This window comes from Aegilops tauschii, chromosome 1 (genome assembly GCF_002575655.3).
Source record: "Aegilops tauschii subsp. strangulata cultivar AL8/78 chromosome 1, Aet v6.0, whole genome shotgun sequence".
Lineage (NCBI taxonomy): Eukaryota > Viridiplantae > Streptophyta > Magnoliopsida > Poales > Poaceae > Aegilops > Aegilops tauschii.
Genome location: NC_053035.3, coordinates 248077490 through 248094819, shown reverse-complemented (window position 1 = coordinate 248094819; position 17330 = coordinate 248077490).

Here is a 17330-nt window from a genome sequence, read left to right as displayed (position 1 = left end):
ATTTGTTCTCCTATATAATGCCTATGCATAGGAAGTATGTTAGACTTAAATGTGTTTTTCACATGCTACATGATGCTCTATTCGTGTTCCAATTACTATCTTTCATGTGAGCATCATTGAAATCTTATGCCTAGCTAGGGGCATAAAACGATAGCGCTTGTTGGGAGGCAACCCAATGAATAAAATTTATTTTTGCCTTTTTTCTAATCTTGAGTGTTTGCACAATTATGATGCTATTATGATTGTGTTTTTTTATGTTTTAATCAGTGTTTGTGCCAAGTAAAGCCTTTGGGATCATGTTGGGTGATAGTTGATTTGATCTTGTTGAAAAGCAGAAACTTTTGCGTCTAGTAGCAGAATTTTGTAAGTTAACAGAAGCGCTATAAAATCCTGATTTTTGTACACATGCTTGATATACAAATTTCCCACGTTGTCCTAATTTTTCAGAATTTTTTGGAGTTACAGAAGTATTCGTAGTTTTCAGATTGCTACATACTGTTCTGTTTTTGACAGATTCTGTTTTCTTTGCGTTGTGTGCTTATTTTGATGAATCTATGGACTTTATCGGGGGTATAAGGCATAGTGAAGTTGGAATACAATAAATATAATGCAAAAATAAAAAAATGAATGGGTTTGCAACAGTACTTAGAGTGGTGATTTGCTTTGTTATACTAACGGATCTCACGAAGGTTTTGTTAAGTTTTGTGTGATTGAAGTTTTCAAGTTTTTGGTGAGATCACGATGGATGAAGGAATAAGGAGAAGCAAGAGAATAAGCTTGGGGATGCCCCATGGCACCCCCAGATAATATAAAGGATGAACAAGCAACTAAGCTTGGGGATGCCCCGAGTGGCATCCCCTCTTTCTTCTAATGACCATCTGTATTTTACTTGGAGCTATATTTTTATTCGTCACATATCATGAGTTTTGCTTGGAGCGTCTTGTACTATATAAGTCTTTGCTTGTTTTGCCTTTTAGTTTGTGACAAGTATCCTTGCTGGCAACACCTATTTGAGAGAGCCAAAATTATGCTATGATTTGTTAGAATTGCTCTTTATGCTTCACTTAATATTTTTTTGAGCTATGGAATTGCTCTAGTGCTTCACTTATATCTTTTTGAGCACAGTGTGCTTTAATAATTTTGAAAAAATGCTCTCATGCTTCACTTATATTTATTTGAGAATTAGTATTTTTGAAGAAATTCTCTCATGCTTCACTTATACTATTTTGAGAGATGAAAATCTGTATGCTCATGTTCTTCACTTAAATTTGTTTGAGCTTGTCAAAAAGCAATTGCAACATATGAAACTAGTCCCAAAGTGATAGATATTCAAGAGGGATATAATAAAAACTTTCATGAAGATCATTGGATGAAATAAACTTGATTCTTTGCAATATTTTTGAGATATGATGATAGTGATATGTGACTCATGTAGATGAGTAATTATGCTTTAGTTAGAATATTGGTGTTAAGGTTTGTGATTCCCTGTGCAAGCACGAAAGTCAATAGTTATGCAATGAAATTACATCCTACTTATGGTGCATTATTCGGTGTTAGTTATGCTTAATGCTCGCTTATGTGATTTTTTGTTTCTTGGTTGGTTGCTTCTCAATCTTTTTGCTAGCCTCCACGTACTAAGTAGAACTACTACTTGTGCATCCAAAATCCTTAAACCCAGTTTTGCCACTCGAGTCCACCATACCTACCTATATGCGGTATTCCCGTGCCATTCTAAGCAAATTTGCATGTGCCATCTCTAAATTTTGAAAATAATTTCATTTTCGTGTGGTCGTACCGCTCATAAAGCGGCAGGAGGTGGCCAATATTTTCCATGCTAGACGTGTTATTCTCAAGATGAGTGTTTATTCACTTGTCATTGCACGATAGTACGACAAAAGTATTAGGAATGCCCATGCCCAAAAAGGAAAATGAATTTATTTTATGTTGTCAAATACTAAATTCCTTGGAAAATGTTGGTATGGACGGCACCTGTGGATACGGCTAGCTGTGAAATGTGAAAGTATGGGGAAAAAAGGAATAAACTTTATTTTCTGTTTGGGAACCGCCTATGATATATCTAGCAAGGAAAGTATTGGGAATTACTTGGTTGTTTTCATTGACGGGAAAAGTATGCCACCCGAAATGTTTTTATCTCTCATTTTTTCGCTTTGAGCTCTGGCACCTCTACAAATCCCTACTTCCCTCTGCGAAGGGCCTTTCTATTTACTTTATGCAATTTTTATTTTTATTTTGAGTCTCCATCTTCTCTTATAAAGCACCAACTAAGGGGCACTATGATCATACTTGAGCATTGGATGTAGCTAATATGCGAGTGTGTTTCATGAATGGATCAATGATTGAGCATGATGGGCTAGGGATAACTTCCTTTAGTCTTGATATTTTGAAATACATGGTTGCTTGTTGATATGCTTGAGTACTGAAATCTTCATGTCAAAACTAGACTATTGCTTTGAACCATTTAAACGTCCATATGTCCATGCTACAAAAGAAAAGAATGTGATGAACATGATAGGCGGCATTTCACATCAAAAATTCTGTTATTATCATTTACCTACTCGAGGACGAGCGGGAATTAAGCTTGGGGATGCTGATACGTCTCCGATGTATCTATAATTTTTGGTTGTTCCATGCTGTTATATTATCATTCTTGAATGTTTTACAATCATTTTATAGCAACTTTATATCATTTTTGGGACTAACCTATTGACATAGTGCCTAGTGACAGTTGCTATTTTTTGCTTGTTTTTTCCTTCACGGAATATCAGTACCAAAGGGAGTCCAAACGCAGCGAAACATTTTGGAGAATTTTTCTGGACCAGAAGACACCCGTTGGGCCAAAGAAGTACCAGAGGGGGGCTCCGAGGGGAGCACAACCCACCTGGGCGTGCCCACCTCAGCCACCTCCCGCACCGCCTCTTTGCTCTATAAATACCCCAAAAGTCCAAAAACTCTAGGGGAGTCGACGAAACACAATTCCAACCACCGCAAGTTCCAGAACCACCAGATCCAATCTAGAGACCATCACGGAGGGGTTCATCATCCTCGTTGGTGCCTCTCCGATGATGCGTGAGTAGTTCATTGTAGATCTACGGGTCCATAGGCAGTAGCTAGATGGCTTCCTCTCTCTCTTTTGACTCTCAATACAATGCTCTCTTGGAGATCTATTTGATGTAACTCTTTTTACGGTGTGTTTGTTGGGATCCGATGAACTTTGAGTTTATGATCAGATCTATTTATCCATGAAAGTTATTTGAGTTTCTTTGATCTCTTATATGCATGATTAATTATAGCCTCGTATTTCTTCTTTGAATCTTTGGTTTAGTTAGGCCGACTAGATCGATTTTTCTTGCCATGGGAAGAGGTGCTTTGTGATGGGTTCGATCGTGCGGTGTTCTTTCCCAGTGATAGAAGGGGCAGCAAGACATGTATTGATCGTTGCTATTAAGGAGGGGTTTCTTCCTACATGAATAGATCTTGTCTACATCATGTCATCGTTCTTATTGCATTACTCCGTTTCTCCATGAACTTAATACACTAGATGCGTGCTGGATAGCGGTCGATGTGTGGAGTAATAATAGTAGATGCAGGCAGGAGTCGGTCTACTAATCTTGGATGTGATGCCTATATAATGATCATTGCCTGGATATCATCATAATTATTTGAGGTTCTATCAATTGCCCAACAGTAATTTTTTTACCCATCATATGCTATTTTCTCGAGAGAAGCCACTAGTGAAATCTACGGCCCCCTGGTCTATCTTCTCATCATATATTTTCAGATCTATATTGCTATTTGCCTTTTTATTTATTTGCATCTTTTATTTTCAGATCTATATTACCAAAAACCAAAAAATACCTTGCTGAATTTTATTTGCATCTACCAATCTATCACTTTACCAATCTTTTACCCGAGAGAGACTGACAACCCCTCTTTCGCATCGGGTTACAAGTATTTTTTCTTTGTGTGCAGGTACCGTTTACATAGTGTTGCTTGGTTCTCCTACTGGTTCAATAACCTTGGTTTCATAATTGAGGGATCTACCTACCTTAGCTATACTGCATCATCCTTACTCTTTGGGGAAAATACTGACGCGGATTCAAGACATAAAAAAGGGAGGATCACCGGGGAACAAGTGTGTGAAGGTTTTGGAACTCTACCTTGAAGACTTACCATGAGTGATTGGGCGAGGACTAAGTGACCTTAGCTCAATAGGAATAAGGTGAGGACTGTGTGTCCTCTAAGTTGTGACTTAGCCGCCTCAACCAGACGTACATTTGATGCATCAACTGGAACTGGTCTACCAAATTCCATTGTCTTCACCGAGCCAACCTGGTTTCAAATTCCTCAACCCTCTCTTACTTCATTCTGGTGCCGAAGAATTTGTGATCTGTGCTTTGACGAATTGAACTGAAGAATTTCATCACGCTAACTTTATTTCCTCAGTTCATTTTCTTCATGCGTGTATGATTGTATGATTGCATGTTCTTCACTCTTATGTATCCTAGTTGCATGTACTCTGAATATGTGATGACTTAGTTTCCCTCGTGTTTCTACTTCTTCACTCTGATCTTCGTCAAATTCATCAGAATTTGACCAATTTCTAAAAATCTCCCATTCACCCTCCTCTGGGAGTAAACCCGCGCTTTCAATTGGTATCAGAGCAAGGTACTCCCTTGTTATGTGTGATTTTGGTTTAACCACATGGAGTTTTAGTTATGTCGACCGCATGTATGAAGAAAGTGTCCGATGCATGCCCTATCTTTGATGGTCATGACTATCCCAAGTGGAAGGCGTTGATGAGGAAGCGTCTCCTATCCATGAACAGTGAGCTGTGGACCATCATGGAGATAGGATTGACTGACCTCTGCAAGATGGCTAACGCTAAGGATATTCACAAGTACACTCAGCTGGATATGCGTGCAAGGGATGTCATTTGCTCTAGCCTATCCAGAAAGGAGTTCAGCTCATCATGCATCTTGCCAACGCAAAGCTCATCTCGGACAGGATCTCTGATATCTATGAAGGGCACCGCACCTTTCAGGATCCTTGGTTCCTCGAGTTCAAAGAGTCTCTCAAGACAATGACTTTCGATCATGAATCATCATATTCTGCATCGTGCCTCATGGCTAAGGGCACAGAGGTACCTAAATATTCATCATCTTCTTCAAGTGAAGATGAACCTGATGAACTTACTTCTCCTAGCTACTCCAAACTTGCTAAAATTGTTGCTAAACAACAAACTGCTCTAGAAAGGGTTCATAAGCTGTTAGATAAAAGTGATGATCTGTTAACGATGAAATGGAACATTCCCAAATTCTGACTGAAGACCTTGAACATCTACAGTCAAAATATGATGAACTTGAAAGTCGTCATGTGGCCCTCTCAGCTACACATGAGAAGCTGTCCTATTGATTTCTTCAAAGGAAGCAAGACCTCGAGAAGCTGAGAGCATCTCATGATGATCTTAAAAGTACAACGATTCATTGCTTGCACAACAGATCATTGCTTCTTAGGAAGAATTTGTTGCTCCATGCTTAAAATGCCTTGAACGTAATAATGCAAATTCTTCAGCTGAATGTTCAAATGCTTCTACTGCTGCTATTTCTTCAAATATCTCTGCGTTTTCAATCCCCTCATCTGAGGAGACCACAAGTGTTATTGACGAAAATGCAGGTGTGAAGGAATTGTACGTCACAAGCATGTACAAAAGCCTGAAAGGGCACCAAACTCTTTGTGATGTGCTGAAGAAGCAGATTCTTAACAGGAACCCTAGGAAAGAGGGTATTGCTTTTGAGTGAAAGTTGAATGCTGATGGATCTTATTGGAAACCTATGCGGTATCCCAAAACCACTTGGGTTCCAGCAAAAGAACCTCCAGTTGATCCATTCACTCTATCTGGCTTTAACTGTGATACCTCACATTCTTCTGATGAGTCATTTGACTCCAACTATAAGCTATTCAAAAATCAGAATGGTGATGTATTTGCTAGATTTGTTGGTACTAACTGCAGGAATGGTTCTCCAGTGAAGAAAATCTGGGTGCCCAAATCTGCCCTTCGAAATCTTCAAGGGAATTTCATCATGACACCACCGAAGAAAAGAAACAACCCTAGGGTAAACTCTTCACCTGGACCAAAGTTGTCAAATGGACGCAAGCCAACCCATGCTCGTACTAACACTTCTATGCACGGAAACAGATAGAGATTTGATGAATATGTGCATTATTATTCAAATCACAATGTGCACAACACTGCTAAGAATTTCTCTTCATATTCTTATGAGTACTATACTCCTCCTGTGAAGAGAAATGCATATTCTTCAATGCCTAAGTTCTCTATCTATGCTTTGCGCTACATTGCTTCTCAGCCACCCCTTCAGATGTGGGTGGTTAAGAAGAAGAACTAATCTCTTCTGCAGGGTCAGGTCTTTAGATACAATAAATGCCTGATGAATTTGCTGAAGGCCTTACAGAAATGCTTGATGGGATGCAAGCTAATCGTGACGAAATGAATTTCTCATTTCACACATCCCCATGTTGCTTGTTATATGCTTATTGATGAAATTCACTGACGAAATTGATCATCATATTTTTCAACTGAAGTATATGAATTTGTAAGTGAAACTAATGCTTCTACATGATGATACTCCAAAAGCTACTAAATGGGTTCTGGACAGTGGCTGCACAAATCATATAACTGGTGATAGGAATCTCCTCACCAATGCTCCCCTCACTCCGTCTCATCTGAAGCATATCACCTATGCCGACAAAGGAAAAAAGCAAGGTATTGGGTCTAGGTAAGGTTTCTATCTCAAAGGATCGACACATGGAAAAAGTGATGCTTGTCGAGTCCTTAGGATACAACCTCATGTCTGTCTCAATGCTTTGTGATCTTGATATGATTGTCATCTTTGGCAAATATAGATGCATTGTGTTAATGGAAGCTGAGAAGTCCAAAGTCTTTGAAGGCTTTAGGAGAGGTGATTTTTATATTGTAGATTTATCTCTAGGTCCTCAACCAGCCACATGCCTACTGGCAAAAGCTTCAGAGTGTTGGCTATGACATCGACGACTTGGACATGCTGGCATGAGGAATTTGAGCACAATCGTCGAGAAGAAGCATATCATTGGCGTCGAGGGCGTCAAATTCGTCAAAGATCACCTTTGCGGTGCTTGTCAAGCTGGAAAGATGACCAGATCCAAACACTCCGCGAAGACAATCATGACCACTTCTCGTCCCTTTGAATTACTTCACATGGATCTCTTTGGTCCCACTCATTATGCTACACTAACCAATGCAGCATCACTCTACGGATTCACCATTGTTGACGATTATTCTCATTACACCTGGGTGCATATCATTACCTTCAAGACTGAAGTGCAGGGCGTCTTCAGACGATTCGCAAGTCGAGCCATGACGAATTATGGCATCAATATCAAGCATATCAGAAGCGACAATGGCACCGAGTTCAAGAACACAGGACTTGATGAGTATCTTGATGAACTTGGTATCACTCATGAGCTCTCTTCTCCCTATACTCCTCGGCAGAATGGAATTGCTGAGCGCAAGAACAGGACACTCATTGAGATGGCCCGCACTATGCTTGATGAATACAATACACCTCGTCGATGCTGGCCTGAAGCAATTGATACAGCTTGTCACATCATCAATCGAGTATATCTTCACAAATTCCTCAAGAAAAATCATATGAGCTCCTCACTGACAAAAATCCTAATGTAAGTTATTACAAAGTCTTCGGTGCGAAATGCTGGATTAGAGATCCTCATCACAATTCTAATTAGCACCAAAAGCACATGAGGGTTTAATGCTTGGTTACGGAAAGGACTCGCATGCCTACAGAGTCTTCAACACCTATCACAACAAGGTTGTTGAAACTGTAGATGTGCGGTTTGATGTAACTAACGGCTTGCAAAGAGAGCACATGCCTCCTGTGCTAAATGAAATGCCTCCTGAGGAATCTATCAAGCTGATGGGCACTGGTAAAATAGTGCCCAGTGAAGAAATAGCTGAAGAAGAAGTGATCATTCCTCGTCTTGAATAAACTGCTGCTCCTGAAGAAAATGATTCTGAGGAAAATGCACAACCTCAATAATGCCCTCGTCCAGCTCATCCACGAGTGGCGAATGAAGTGCGGATTGAGAAGATCTTCGACAACATCAATGCACCTGGTCCCCTCACCCGCTCAAGGGCTTCACATCTTGCTAACTTTTGTGGGCATTATGCTTTTTTCTCTATCACAGAGCCCACCAAAGTTGATGAAGCATTTCCGGAGCCGCAGTGGATTCAAGCCATGCAAGAAGGATTGCAACAATTCAAGCTCAACAATGTGTGGGAGCTTGTGAATCGACCTGATCCACACAAGCACAATATTATCGGCACTAAGTGGATCTACCGCAACAAGCAAGACAAAAATGGCCAAGTGGTAAGAAACAAGGCTCGTCTTGTAGCGCAAGGCTACATACAGGTTGAGGGTATTGATTTCGGTGAAACTTTTGCACATGTTGCTAGGCTTGAAGCAATTCATGTATTGCTTGCATATGCTAACCATCACAATATTCTCTTATATCAAATGGCTGTGAAAAGTGCATTCCTCAAAGATAAGCTTGAGGAAGAAGTATATGTTGCTCAACCACCAGGTTTTGAGGATCCAAAGTATCTAGACAAAGTCTTCAGACTGAACAAGGCTCTCTATAGGCCTCAAGCAAGCCCCACGGGCTTGGTATGATACACTGAAGGAATTCCTAAAGAAAGAGGGTTTCAAACCTGGTTCACTTGATCCTACTTTTTTCACTAAATCTTATGATGGTGAACTATTCGTATGCCAAATATATGTTGGTGATATTATCTTTGGTTGCACTAATAAGCGTTTCAGTGACGAATTTGCATACATGATGCGTGAAGAATATCATATGTCTATGATGGGAGAATTGAAATTCTTCATTGGTCTTCAAATTCATCGACAACCCAATGGCATCTTCATTTCTCAAGAGAAATACCTCAAGGATTGCCTGAAGAAATTCGTCATGCAAGACTGCAAAGGCCTCAAAATTCCAATGCCTTCTAATGGTCAACTCGGCAGTGACGAAAATGGTAGGGATTTCGATCAAAAGGTATATCGCTCCATCATCCGTTCGCTTCTTTACCTATGTGCATCTAGGCTAGATATTATGCTTAGCGTTTGCATGTGTGCCCGATTTCAAGCGACACCAAAGGAATCACACCACTAGGCAGTGAAACGAATTCTTCGATATTTAGCTCACACACCAACGCTTGATTGAAAAGAGTTTCGGCAAGTTGCGGTGTGTGCTAAACATCCTAGAATCTTTGAATGTCCGCTGAAGTGGACACACATCCTAAAGCTTATGCATTTTTGATGACTTTGATGCACAACACATGAAGTAACATTTTTCTTCAATCAATGAAGACTAACTCTCCAAGTGTGAAGAAATTAATGAAGAACTTGGCTCTCAGAACCCTACGACAATTGTACGCAGTGTCTGAAGTCATCAAAGTTCTTATATGGTGGTGTTGGGGAACGTAGTAATTTCAAAAATTTCCTACGCACACGCAAGATCATGGTGATGCATAGCAATGAGAGGGGAGAGTGTTGTCTACGTACCATCGTAGACCGTAAGCGAAAGCGTTATATCAACGCGGTTGATGTAGTTGTACGTCTTCACGATCCGACCGATCCAAGTACCGAAAGCACGACACCTCCGAGTTCTGCACACGTTCGGCTCCGTGACGTCCTCGCCTTCTCGATCCAGCAAGAGGGGCGAAGTAGTAGATGAGTTCCGGCAGCACGACGGCGTGGTGACGCTGTTGGTGAAGAACAATCTTCGCAGGGCCTCGCCTAAGCACTACGAAAACTATGACGGAGGATAAACTAGAGGAGATGGGGTTGCCGGCACACGGCTTGGTGTTTCTTGATCTGTCTTGGGTGCTAGCCCTACCCCTCTATTTATATGTTGAGCCTTGGGGTCGAAACTTGGAGTAAAAGCCTCCACAAAGTCGGTTTCACCCGAAAGGCAAGAGTCCTTCTCGGACTCCAGGGCCAGACGCCAGGGTTCCCGGCATCTGGACCCAGACGCCAGGGACCCTGGCGTCTGGCCCCTGGACTCCGCAAAAGTTCCTTTTGCGCTTTCCAAAAACCTCGTGGGCTTTCCCCTTTGGCCCAGATAAAGTGTTCTTGTGCCCAATCATTTCGGGAAACATCCGGAACCCCTTCCGATGGATTCCGGAACCTTTCCGGAGATCAAACACTACTATCCACCTATCAATCTTTACTTCCGGACCATTCCGGAGTTCCTCGTCATATCCGTGATCTCATCCAAAACTCCGAACAACATTCGGTCACCAACATACATAACTCATAGTACTATATCGTCAACGAACGTTAAGCGTGCGGACCCTACGGGTTCGAGAACTATGTAGACATGACCGAGACACCTCTCTGTTCAATAACCAATAGCGGGACCTGGATGCCCATATTGGCTCCTACATATTCTACGAAGATCTTTATCGGTCAGACCGCATAACAACATACATTGTTCCCTTTGTCATCGGTATGTTACTTGCCCGAGATTCGATCGTCGGTATCTCAATACCTAGTTCAATCTCGTTACTGGCAAGTCTCTTTACTCGTTTTGTAATACATCATCCTGCAACTAACTCATTAGTTGCAATGCTTGCAAGGCTTATAGTGATGTGCATTACCGAGTGGGCCCAGAGATACCTCTCCGACAATCGGAGTGACAAATCCTAATCTCGAAATACGCCAACCCAGCAAGTACCTTCGGAGACACCTGTAGAGCACCTTTATAATCACCCAGTTACGTTGTGACATTTGGTAGCACACAAAGTGTTCCTCCGGTAAACGGGAGTTGCATAATCTCATAGTCATAGGAACATGTATAAGTCATGAAGAAAGCAATAGCAACATACTAAACGATCGAGTGCTAAGCTAACGGAATGGTTCAAGTCAATCACATCATTCTCCTAATGATGTGATCCCGTTAATCAAATAACAACTCTTTGTCCATGGTTAGGAAACATAACCATCTTTGATTAACGAGCTAGTCAAGTAGAGGCATACTAGTGACACTCTGTTTGTCTATGTATTCACACATGTATCAAGTTTACGGTTAATACAATTCTAGCATGAATAATAAACATTTATCATGAAATAAGGAAATAAATAATAACTTTATTATTGCCTCTAGGGCATATTTCCTTCAGTCTCCCACTTGCACTAGAGTCAATAATCTAGTTCACTTCGCCATGTGATTTAACATCAATAGTTCACATCACCATGTGATTAACACCCATAGTTCACATCGTCATGTGACCAACACCCAAAGGGTTTACTAGAGTCAATAATCTAGTTCACATCGCTATGTGATTAACACCCAAAGAGTACTAAGGTGTGATCATGTTTTGCTTGTGAGATAATTTTAGTCAACGGGTCTGTCACATTCAGATCCGTAAGTATTTTGCAAATTTCTATGTCTACAATGCTCTGCACGGAGCTACTTAGCTAATTGCTCCCACTTTCAATATGTATCTAGACCGAGACTTAGAGTCATCTAGATTAGTGTCAAAACTTGCATCGACGTAACCCTTTACGACGAACCTTTTGTCACTTCCATAATCGAGAAACATATCCTTATTCCACTAAGGATAATTTTGACCGCTGTCCAGTGATCTACTCCTAGATCACTATTGTATTCCCTTGCCAAAATCAGTGTAGGGTATACAATAGATCTGGTACACAGCATGGCATACTTTATAGAACCTATGGCCGAGGCATAGGGAATGACTTTCATTCTCTTTCTATCTTCTGCCGTGGTCGGGCTTTGAGTCCTACTCAATTTCACACCTTGTAACACAGGCAAGAAACTCTTTCTTTGACTGTTCCATTTTGAACTACTTCAAAATCTTGTCAAGGTATGTACTCATTGAAAAAACTTATCAAGCGTCTTGATCTATCTCTATAGATCTTGATGCTCAATATGTAAGCAGCTTCACCGAGGTCCTTCTTTGAAAAACTCCTTTCAAATACTCCTTTATGCTTTGCAGAATAATTCTACATTATTTTCGATCAACAATATGTAATTCACATATACTTATCAGAAATGTTGTAGTGCTCCCACTCACTTTCTTGTAAATACAGGCTTCACCGCAAGTCTGTATAAAACATATGCTTTGATCAACTTGTCAAAGCGTATATTCCAACTCCGAGATGCTTGCACCAGTCCATAGATGGATCGCTGGAGCTTGCATATTTTGTTAGGACCTTTAGGATTGACAAAACCTTTTGGTTGCATCATATACAACTCTTCTTTAAGAAATCCATTAAGGAATGTAGTTTCGACATCCATTTGCCAGATTTCATAAAATGTGGCAATTTGCTAACATGATTCGGACAAACTTAAGCAACGCTACGAGTGAGAAAATCTCATCGTAGTCAACACCTTGACCTTTGTCAAATACCTTTTTCCGACAAGTCTAGCTTTGTAGATAGTAACACTACTATCAGCGTCCGTCTTCCTCTTGAAGATCCATTTATTTTCTATGGATTGCCGATCACCGGGCAAGTCAACCAAAGTCCACACTTTGTTCTCATACATGGATCCCATCTCAGATTTCATGGCCTCAAGCCATTTTGCGGAATCTGGGCTCATCATCGTTTCCTCATAGTTCGTAGGTTCGTCATGGTCAAGAAACATGACCTTCAGAACAGGATTACCGTACCACTCTGGTGCGGATTTCATTCTGGTTGACCTACGAGGTTCGGTAGTAACTTGATCTGAAGTTACATGATCATCATCATTAGCTTCCTCACTAATTGGTGTAGGAGTCACAGGAACAGATTTCTGTGATGAACTACTTTCCAACAAGGAGCAGGTACAGTTACCTCATCAAGTTCTACTTTCCTCCCAGTCACTTCTTTCGAGAGAAACTCCTTCTCTAGAAAGGATCCATTCTTAGCAACGAATGTCTTGCCTTCGGATCTGTGATAGAAGGTGTACCCAACAGTCTCCTTTGGGTATCCTATGAAGACATATTTCTCCAATTTGGGTTTGAGCTTATTAGGATGAAACTTTTTCATATAAGCATCACAACCCCAAACTTTAAGAAACGACAACTTTGGTTTCTTGCCAAACCACAGTTCATATTGTGTCGTCTCAACGGACTTAGACGGTGCCCTTTTTAACGTGGATGCAGCTGTCTTTAATGCATAACCCCAAAACGATAGTGGTAAATCGGTAAGAGACATCATAGATTGCACCATATCTAATAAAGTACGGTTACGATGTTCGGACACACCATTACACTATGGTGTTCCAGGTGGCGTGAGCAGTGAAACTATTTCACATTGTTTTAATTGAAGACCAAACTCGTAACTCAAATACTCTTCTCCACGATCAGATCCTATAAACTTTATTTTATTATTACGATGATTTTCCACTTCACTCTGAAATTATATGAACTTTTCAAATGTTTCAGACTTCTCTTTCATTAAGTAGATATACCCATATCTGCTCAAATCATCTGTGAAGGTCAGAAAATAATGAAACCCACTACGAGCCTCAATATTCAACGGACCACATACATCAGTATGTATGATTTCCAACAAATTTGTTGCTTGCTCCATTGTTCCGGAGAACGGCGTTTTAGTCATCTTGCCCAAGAGGCATGGTTCGCAAGCATCAAGTGATTCCAAAATCCCATCAGCATGGAGTTTCTTCATGCGCTTTACACCAATATGGCCTAAACGGCAGTGCCACAAATAAGTTGCACTATCATTATTAACTTTGCATCTTTTGACTTCAATATTATGAATATGTGTATCACCACGATCGAGATCCAACAAACCATTTTCATTGAGTGTATGACCATAGAAGGTTTTATTCATGTAAATAGATCAACAATTATTCTCTAACTTAAATGAATAACCGTATTGCAATAAACATGATCAAATCATATTCATGCTCAACGTAAACACCAAATAACACTTATTTAGGTTCAACACTAATCCCGAAAGTGTAGGGAGCGTGCGATGATGATCATATCAATCTTGGAACCACTTCCAACACACATCGTCACTTCACCCTTAACTAGTCTCTGTTCATTCTGCAACTCCTGTTTCGAATTACTACTCTTAGCAACTGAACTAGTACCAAATACTAAGGGGTTGCTATAAACACTAGTAAAGTACACATCAATAACATGTATATCAAATATACTTATGTTCACTTTGCCATCCTTCTTATCCGCCAATCACTTGGGGTAGTTCCGCTTTCCAGTGACCAGTCCCTTTGCAGTAGATGCACTTAGTCTCAGGCTTAGGTCCAGACTTGGGCTTCTTCACTTGAGCAGGAACTTGCTTGCCGTTCTTCTTGAAGTTCCCCTTCTTCCCTTTGCCGTTTTCTTGAAACTAGTAGTCTCGTCAACCATCAACACTTGTTGTTTTTCTTGATTTCTACCTTCGTCGATTTCAGCATCACGAAGAGCTTGGGAATTGTTTCCGTTATCCCTTGCATATTATAGTTCATCACGAAGTTCTACTAACTTGGTGATGGTGACTAGAGAATTCTGCCAATCACTATTTTATCTGGAAGATTAACTCCCACTTGATTCAAGCGATTGTAGTACCCAGACAATCTGAGCACATGCTCACTGCTTGAGCTATTCTCCTCCATCTTTTAGCTATAGAACTTCTTGGAGACTTCATATCTCTCAACTCGGGTATTTGCTTGAAATATTAACTTCAACTCCTGGAACATCTCATATGGTCCATGACGTTCAAAACGTCTTTGAAGTCCCGATTCTAAGCCGTTTAAGCATGGTGCACTAAACTATCAAGTAGTCATCATATTGAGCTAGCCAAACGTTCATAACATATGTATCTGCTCCTGTAATAGGTTTGTCACCTAACGGTGCATCAAGGACATAATTCTTCTGTGCAGCAATGAGGATAAACCTCACATCACGGTCCAAACCGCATCATTGCTACTAACATCTTTCAACTTAGTTTTCTCTAGGAACATATCAAAAATAAAATAGGGGAGCTAAACGCGAGCTATTGATCTACAACATAGATATGCTAATACTACCAGGACTAAGTTCATGATAAATTTAAGTTCAGTTAATCATATTACTTAAGAACTCCCACTTAGATAGACATCCCTCTAATACTCTAAGTGATCACGTGATCCATATCAACTAAACCATGTCCGATCATCACGTGAGATGGAGTAGTTTATATGGTGAACATCACTATGTTGATCATATCTACTATATGATTCACGCTCGACCTTTCGATCTCCATGTTCCGAGGCCATATCTGTTATATGCTAGGCTCGTCAAGCTTAACCTGAGTATCCCGCGTGTGCAACTGTTTTGCACCCATTGTATTTGAACGTAGAGCCTATCACACCCGATCATCACGTGGTGTCTCAACACGAAGAACTTTCGCAACGGTGCATACTCAGGGAGAACACTTATACTTTGAGAATTTAGTGAGGGATCATCTTATAATGCTACCGTCAAGCAAACCAAGATAAGATGTATAAAAGGTAAACATCACATGCAATCAATATAAGCGATATGATATGGCCATCATCATCTTGTGCTTGTGATCTCCATCTATGAAGCACCGTCATGATCACCATCGTCACCGGCGCGACACCTTGATCTCCATCGTAGCATCGTTGTCGTCTCACCAATCTTATGCTTCTACGACTATCGCTACCGCTTAGTGATAAAGTAAAGCATTACAGGGCGATTGCATTGCATACAATAAAGCGACAACCATATGGCTCCTGCCAGTTGCCGATAACTCGGTTACAAAACATGATCATCTCATACAATAAAATTCAGCATCATGTCTTGACCATATCACAACACAACATGCCCTGCAAAAACAAGTTAGACGTCCTCTACTTTGTTGTTGCAAGTTTTACGTGGCTGCTACGGGCTTAGCAAGAACCGTTCTTACCTACGCATCAAAACCACAACGATAGTTTGTCAAGTTGGTGCTGTTTTAACCTTCGCAAGGACCGGGCGTAGCCACACTCGGTTCAACTAAAGTTGGAGAAACTGACAGCCGCCAGCCTCCTATGTGCAAAGCACGTCGGTAGAACCAGTCTCGCGTAAGCGTACGCGTAATGTCGGTCCGGGCTGCTTCATCCAACAATACCGCCGAACCAAAGTATGACACGCTGGTAAGCAGTATGACTTATATCGCCCACAACTCACTTGTGTTCTACTCGTTCATATAACATCAACGCATAAAACCAGGCTCTGATACCAATGTTGGGGAACGTAGTAATTTCAAAAATTTCCTACGCACACGCAAGATCATGGTGATGCATAGCAACGACAGGGGAGAGTGTTGTCTACGTACCCTCGTAGACCGTAAGCGGAAGCGTTATATCAACGCGGTTGATGTAGTCGTACGTCGTCACGATCCGACCGATCCAAGTACCGAAAGCACGACACCTCCGAGTTCTGCACACGTTCGGCTCCGTGACGTCCTCGCCTTCTCGATCCAGCGAGAGGGGCGAAGTAGTAGATGAGTTCCGGCAGCACGACGGCGTGGTGACGCTGTTGGTGAAGAACAATCTTCGCAGGGCTTCGCCTAAGCACTACGAAAACTTTGACGGAGGATAAACTAGAGGTGACGGGGTTGCCGGCACACGGCTTAGTGTTTCTTGATCTGTCTTGGGTGCTAGCCCTACCCCTCTATTTATATGTTGAGCCTTGGGGTCGAAACTTGGAGTAAAAGCCTCCACAAAGTCGGTTTCACCCGAAAGGCAAGAGTCCTTCTCGGACTCCAGGGCCAGACGCCAGGGTTCCCGGCATCTGGACCCAGACGCCAGGGACCCTGGCGTCTGGCCCCTGGACTCCGCAAAACTTCCTTTTGCGCTTTCCAAAAACCTCGTGGGCTTTCCCCTTTGGCCCAGATAAAATGTTCTTGTGCCCAAACAGTTCGGGAAACATCCGGAACCCCTTCCGATGGATTCTGGAACCTTTCCGGAGATCAAACACTACTATCCACATATCAATCTTTACTTCCGGACCATTCCGGAGTTCCTCATCATATCCGTGATCTCATCCAAAACTCCGAACAACATTCGGTCACCAACATCATAACTCATAGTACTATATCGTCAACGAAAGTTAAGCGTGCGGACCCTACGGGTTCGAGAACTATGTAGAGATGACCGAGACACCTCTCTGGTCAATAACCAATAGCGGGACCTGGATGCCCATATTGGCTCCT